Source organism: Micropterus dolomieu, linkage group LG09 (assembly GCF_021292245.1).
Source record: "Micropterus dolomieu isolate WLL.071019.BEF.003 ecotype Adirondacks linkage group LG09, ASM2129224v1, whole genome shotgun sequence".
NCBI classification, from domain to species: domain Eukaryota; kingdom Metazoa; phylum Chordata; class Actinopteri; order Centrarchiformes; family Centrarchidae; genus Micropterus; species Micropterus dolomieu.
Window position 1 is genome coordinate 30,416,467 of NC_060158.1, and position 7,891 is coordinate 30,424,357.

A 7,891-nucleotide genomic window follows, 5' to 3' on the forward strand; every position below is an offset into this window, starting at 1 on the left:
ATACCTAGATTTGTTAAGGATAACACCATAGGACATAATAGTATCACCCTATTGAGACCAAGGAGGGCAACGATGTACATTTAAATAACTTTTGTTGGCACAGAATCTTGTCTATCAAGGTCTATGAAAACAATGTGTTTAGCGTTTGTTTTTGAGCTAAGCAATTGTTATGTAAAGTTAATACTACCAAAGTAACATATTTGCTGGTATTAGTTAATGTCACTCAAGGTTAAGATCTAATCACGCTGTAAATGGCAGACTGACCATTGTAAGATTTTTTGAAGTATACATGCCAAAAGTAAGCTTAGTCAAGGTGTAAAGATCTAATAATGTTCATAAGTAGAAGAAAGAGTGATTCTACAATTTCTACAGTGTTATCTTGCTCTGGAAGAATGTACACAACACTTTATGAAAAGTGCACCATCACATCTCCACTGTGGTAGTACTTGCTGCTTGGCTACTGCAGTGAATTATAGTGTATTTTTCAGGAGTTAACGATCTGCTTTGCATTAACTGTTTGAAACCAGACCAATGTAAACTAACCTGCTTTATGCTTGACACAAGTTCTGTTGTAACATTTGTTTTCATACAATGTTATGTTATATGTTTTTGAATGTTCAACTCTCAGGGTAAGTCACTCAGAACAACCATTTTGTCTTGGTATTTCTAGGCAAAATCATCAGACATATCAGTTTACACACAAAACCTACTGCAACATAATTTTCTCATTAGCGTATACAGTAGCATACATTTGTTGTTAGGTACAAAATAATCTTATTTGTTACACATAAGAGCAAAAGGGAAACATAGGAATATGTTTTAGAATCATTACAAAAAAACTCACAATTCCTCCAAGTGAAATTGATGACTGTATGCCTTTTTTTGTTTGCATGAGAAATTGCCATTTTACCATATTGTTGCTGTACCTGTTACCATTACAACGTTACCAGATACTGTGTTGTCATGTTCTTTCATTGACAACATATTGAACAATGCAGTACTGTACTGTTACTGTGTATATGGTGCACACTATTACAGATGCATCTCTACATACAGGAGATGTGGAAGGCAAAAAACAATTGAAGCAATTGAAAGTAAGATACTTTGTTGGGTTGTATAAGGCTATATAGACAGAGGGCTACAAAAAGATCCTATAATTCTAATTTTCATTTAATTTAAAGAAGTGTCACTTTTGTACCCACAATAAATGCTTGTATTTCAGATGTTGTGAAATAAACAATTCAGGGCATATTTATATAATAATAATAATAATAATAATAATCTTTACTTGGAGAGCACTTTTAAAAAAAATATAGGCTACTGTGGTAGGCCTATTTAGCTTTTTCTCAAAGCACATACTTTATTCCTCCAGCCCATCTATAATCATTTGACGAAGTCTTAAATAAAGGTCAGTAATTTCATACACATCATCAGACATTGCCAGGTTGTGCTCAGCCATAAGTTCCATACATAAGTGAAACACATCCTCATCACAAGGATAGTCCTTAAAACAACTGTCCTCGCAACATATTTCTACCTTCACTTTATCAGCTGGCTGCAAGAAATTCTGAGCCCCATAAAGGTTGGGAACTGCATACATTATGGAAGGGCGACCGTGAGGAGACCGAGGATTGTGGGTTGTTCTTATGTGATGGTCATTCCAGGCAGTTACAACTGCATCAAGCTCCTCCTATACCACCGACAGAAAAAGACAGTTCTGTGTTGACAAGCAATAGATATTTAGGATTCTGTACCTGTATTGTCTTTTGGAAGCAAAACCTTATCAGTGATTTATCAATGAAGCTGTCAACAAAATGGCCATCTGCTCTCAGCTGGTCAAAATGGTCTATCCAAAACTGGGTGCATTCTGTCCTCAAGGTGCACCACCAACGTTCAGTCCTTTGATTGCCAGTACTTGGACCTAAAGCGACACACTGTGTACCATTCTCATCCTCAATGTTGTGCAGAAACTTCTGCATTGCTGCAACATGGGTATTCTCAGTACCATGATCTAACCTGATCACCCACTCTCTTCTGTTGACTTTTTGTGGACATCCATTGTTTTTGGTCACAGCATCTATAAAATAACCTGCAATAATACGAGGGTCATTGTTGGTTTTGTATGCTTCTAGCCATATCATTTTCCTTGAGAAGCCATCTATGCAACCACTGATACATATGCCATAAGGCTTTAATTTGTCATACCCATCTACATGCCATACATAGTTTGGCCCACGACTGACATACATACGCCATCTCAAACGGTTGCGAGCACGCAGATCTACCCCATTCTCGTCCATCAGTCGCATCAGTTGACGCACAGTTTCTCTGTTGGTAATTATCCCGGCCATCCAGCCACCATTTCTGGTGCATCCATCTGTAGCCATGCTGTTTGCCGGACGTTTGTAGTTGTTGGTCAATAAAGGATGCCACTTCAACTTCATCTATCTTATTTTTTCTCCGCCAAAGCTGGTTCTTTTGCAGCTTTCTCTCTAGGGTCCGGAGGCTTAGTTTAATATCATGGGATTCCTCCAAAACCACTAAAATTTCACGATTTGTAAATCCACGTCTAAAGTAGTTTTCAATTATGGTATCCATTTGGGTCTATTAAGCTTTGTCTCACCCACTTGCTTCTGTTGCTTTGGCACATGTGAGAAAGCAGCACAGAGGCCCTATGCAAATTCTGATTTTTCTCAATATTTTGAGGTACTAACTCATTAAATTGAGATATTAACTCATTATATTGAGATACTAACTCATTATATTGAGATACTAACTCATTATTTTGAGATACTAAGTCAATATTTTGAGAATGTTTCTCATTATTTTGAGATACTAAGTCAATATTTTGAGAAAGTTTCTCATTATTTTGAGATACTGGATCTTTTTTTTTTCATCCATGTGGCAGAAACGGGCTTCCATATTTCTACATGATACAGGATTTTATGTGAGAATAAAGAACTAACTCTGACCTGTGGAGGGCAGTAATACGCTTAACACTGCCAAAATTATAGAAGAAGAAGAAGAAGAAGATCAGGAAGGGCAGAATCTTGACGGCAGACGAAGAATATTACGCCAGTGTGTTCATTTTAAACAGCCAAATACGCAAGTATTACATCGTTTGTTCATATTAAACACTTAACTGTTGTTGAAAATATGTTGTTGTTTCTAAGTCGTAACTTGGCGAAGAAAACGCTTAGCTCTCTCAAGATAGCCTGTTTATCCCAAACAACTGAATGCTGACTTAGCGTCGGTTAGCTAACGTTTGAAAGCTAATAGCTGAGTGTACTTCTCTACAGCCTTCGATAACTTTGGGCAGATAAACGGAGGGCGATCAATAGAGCTAATGTGAACTGACTAAATATTTAACATTACACGCCAAACGAACAATAACACTTGTCTTGCAATTAGATAAGCTTGAATGATTCACCATTAGCAAGCTAATAGTGTGACGCTGAAGTTAGCTTCCGATTCGGCAGTTAACGATAAGTGAAACTAAGCTTAACTTATACTACTGAGTGACGGTCCACCGTTTATTACACCTTTTACTGTTGTGAAACCGTGCAAGACATTTTTTTTCAAGGCATCAACGCTGAAGCCCACTTTCAAATTTGTGAAACATGTAAGTTAAGTTACTAACGTTATTTGTGAAAATGCAAAAAAGGGAGATTTCGCTGCTTATTATTTTATTATTATTATTATTATTTTTTTACAGCTTGTAACGGTAACTTAGCTTAGTCATTTGCCACAATGTGTTTCTTATGTTCTAGTCGTAGCATTGCAGCCCTTTTGTTTTTCCTGAATCTGCCTGCCTGCAATTGTGATGTTGAGCTGTGCTAGTTTTTTTTTTTTATAGCCTTCCTTCCTTAACATAATCTTTGATTCCAAAGTACTGTATAATGGCTGTCATATAAGGGTCAGCACCATCGCTTTCCATAGCAAGCTGCAACAGTACATTTGATTTGGAAATTTGCTATTGAGAGCAATCCAGAGAGAAATCCTGCTCTCTTGCTGTCACGCTAACTGACCGGGTAGGCAGACTAGGAGATGATTGTCCACCGGTCGGGCAAACCCTCTATGTCACAAAGAAGTTATTTTTATAAAATTTGAAATAGGGTAATGTTACGTTACTAAACTCTGACCAAATGGCCTTAGTGTGGTAATGTTACATTGCCCCCAAAAATATGGCGGTTATATCACACACTTGATACCATGTAGGCTATCTTTTTAAAGAATAATTTAAAAATGTGATTTACATGAGTTGTCAGGGCATAAAACAAAATATCAGTTAATATTTACAAATCAAGACTCAACAGTGCCATACCCTGGGAACAAGATAAATCTGAGAGCTCAGTGTTTCCTTATATTCGTTCAAAAAACACATTGACCACCCATTTATAAACAAAAGTTAACATACTTGCATAGTTCAAAATCACAATTGTAGGCAGATTCAAGCAAAAACCAAAAGGATTATTTTTCTGTCTTTCAGTTTGAGCGCATGAATTTTTGATTTCACGTTCAGATGCTGGGAATATATCAGTTCAGTTTGAAGGAAGTGAAGAAGGTACTTGACTTTGGCGATTACTGACTCACAAAGGTGATGTTGTTTTGTACTCCAGCGCTATGATCAGAGGTCATTGTACTATACAACTACTCTTATACAGTATGCAGCTATTATAGTAAAGAAAGCAAGGGAAGTATTTAATAAAGCAGTGGAGGGAAGGGGCAGATGACCCCAGTTATACAGGAACCACCTGTCTGGGATGCTCTAAGGAGTAAAGCGAACGTGCCTGCAACAAGGCGACACTACACCTGGCATTCTTTTGGTTGGGGGATTTTTACAGGATTATTGATCAAAAAACCAGAGAACAGCAGAAATCTGACAGCAAATATTTCACAAGCGTGAGGAGAAGGGCTGAAGCTGGAGGCAGGAAATCTGGAAGCAACAACATATCTTACAACATAGTGTAAGAGCAGAAGTAGGGCTGTTTGAGAGCAAGGTTTAGAGGGAAAACATACGTGAAATCAAGAAGTCATGCTCTCAAATTGAAAGATGACGCTGTTGAATAAAGATAAGAAAATAATCCCATATTCTATAAAACAAAAAGGCTGCAAATTTCATTGGCAGAACAGTGAGAGATGTTGACAATGGCCAGTTAGAGGAAAGGTGAGAAAACTGTTTTTCTTTTTGAAAGAAGAATTTGAAGATTAAATGAAGTAAAGTTTTAACTAATTTGAAAGTGCCTTTAAGATAGTCTTGAGGCATTACCTAAAATGTCTAACATGCTTTTACTACAGTAAGTCGCGCGTTGTTCTAACAGTGATTCGGACTAAGATAGATACGCTTAATCTCTCCTGTCAATAAAACAATTAAATGTTCATTATTCTGGAACTGTAGGTGGACAATGTGACATGGAGTGAGTAAGCTAGTCTGCCATAATGTAAAAAGTACATTTGTAAAGTAACTGAAAACCACTTCTCCACAGTTTCCTGTATCAGGATATCTGTTACACTAGTTTAAATCAGTTGTTTTGATCATTTTACAAATGATCAATATTGGGCCCACATTACCATTACCATTGTCATTGTCTTGCCTATTCATATCATAGAAAATATTTTTTCTCTGTCTGCAGCTAAAGCTCAACGCCTAAGGTACGCTCTGGCAGACATGTCATACGACAAAGCAGAGACCTACCGCCCTGTCCCCCGGGACTTCAACACCCTCATACAGACATGCAGCTCCAACATCCAGAAAATCACACAGAACAGTAAGTGCTCCAATTCTTCTCTGCTATATCAGCAGATTTTATTTTAATGATTTCTATGCTCACTTGTCCTTCCTTCCTTCATAAGGAGTTTTGTCTCTAATAATTAGAATTGTATTATTAAAAAAGCTCATGAAGTGGTTATTACAGAGGGCTATAGAAATACATGTCTTTTAAAGGCAGTATAATGTGTGTGCGCATAGTGAGTGTGGGAGAGCGAGTGGCAGAAAGTGACAATGAAAGGAAGTGAGCAAGTTGTCAGTACAGTTTAGTAGGTCGACCAATAATCGACCTGGCTGATTATCGTGGTCGATTATTAAGCATTTTTCAAATAATCTGCTTCGGGATTTTAAAATCAGATAGCCGATATAATTAATGAATTTAAAAATGTGCTACTCTGGCTCCTATGCAGCCACCTCTCTCTATCTGTAGTCGCCACTCTGTGGGCTCGAGCAATGTCCTGCCCACAGTACTAGCTGATTGGTTATAAGTCAAGAGTAAAAGCCTATCAACACTCAGTACAGTGTGGAAGCAGCCAATAGAACGAGCGAGCCATGACGCTGCAGCCCCTCCCCTCCTCTCAGCAAAGCTCCGCTAACACACACAGAGCTAAGTGAGCAGTGTAGATTACAAAAGTTGACCATAACTACACTCGTTACTGTTAGTGCAGCAAAACCAGCAGCAGTAGTAGTACTAGTAAAAGGTTGTTACTGGATCAGTACAATAAGCAGGAAAGTGTATGAAGCGATATTTTAATGTGCTTTGTCGCAGCTCTGTTTTGGTTTTATGCAAGCACACGTGCTAGCTCAGCTAATAGCTAGTTTGTTATAATCAAGCTAAAACGAAATCTCTTTCTGTAGCCTGTTTAGCTTAGATGCTATGTACCTTTTAAAATTTAGCAAATCCTTGCAAATGCTGCTTGTTGAGACAGACCAGCTCCTGTCTACCAGCAGCAGCAGAGGGAGGAGGACAGGATGAAGGACTGATTAACTGATGTCGGTGCTCTTTATTCTAAACTTCACTCAGTATTTTAATGTCAGGAATATAATTTATTTTTCATGTTCCATTTATTTCCAGTGAGATACTGATTTTATAAGTGACTTTGCTGCTGTAAACTTTAGTTTTGTTGCCGCTCTGAAAACAGTTAGTTATAATAAAATATTAAATTTGATTACTGTCCTGAATGTATACTTTTAAAAAAAATATTTTTTAAAAGGCAATTATTTGGTAATGATAAACCAATAAGAGTATAGATAAAGAACAGAACCAATAAATAGTATCAATAAAATCCTAACAATATAAATGGCAGCAGGTAAAGACAAAGTTTGATTATCTCTGGGATGGATCTCTAATTCATTTAATTTACTATTTATAAAGATTAACTTTAATTTTGTTATTTTTAACAAAGTTTTGTGTTGGTGTGAAGAAGAAAAATTTTACATCAAATGCATATCTGTTCTATAAATCAGTCATTGATCTAATTGGTTACTAATAATCTGGATCGGGATCGGCCCAGAAAAACATATCGGTCGATCCCTACAGTGAAGGTCACAGTTGTTGTTGTTGTTGTTGTTATTAGGGCCCGAGCACGACCGTGCGAGGTCCCTATTGAATTTGCTCGGATTATTTTTTAGGGCCCGAGCACGACCGTGCGAGGTCCCTATTGAATTTGCTCGGATTATTAGGGCCCGAGCACGACCGTGCGAGGTCCCTATTGAATTTGCTCGGATTATTTTTTTTTAGGGCCCGAGCACGACCGTGAATTTGCTCGTTTCTTTTTTCTGCAAAGTAGGCTCAACTGACATGGCCTAAACATTCTCGAAAACTCACCAAAATTTGCAAACATGTCAGAACCGGTGAAAAATTTCGTATTCTACAAGTTTCGCACATGGGCGTTGCAAAATGACTCGCTAGCGCCACCTAGAAAATTGGAAAAAATTAGCCCCTCGTTCACGTTCAACCTACATGTACGAAATTTTCTGGGGACATGTATCGTATCAAGACGCACAAAAAAGCCTCAAGAACCCATAGCCTAAAGTCAACAGGAAGTCGGCCATTTTGAATTTTACGGCCATTTTTGGATGATTTACACACTTCGTACTTTAACGAACTCCTCCTAGGGATTT

General features: G+C 37.7%; 1 long non-coding RNA gene across 1 annotated transcript; it reads left to right on the forward strand.

The window, feature by feature from the left end:
• The first annotated feature begins 2,992 nt into the window (after positions 1-2,992).
• LOC123976709 lies at positions 2,993-5,751 on the forward strand. Its single transcript, XR_006826414.1, has 2 exons — positions 2,993-3,109; positions 5,634-5,751. It is a non-coding gene; the product is annotated as an uncharacterized LOC123976709 (long non-coding RNA).
• The last annotated feature ends 2,140 nt before the right edge of the window (positions 5,752-7,891 follow it).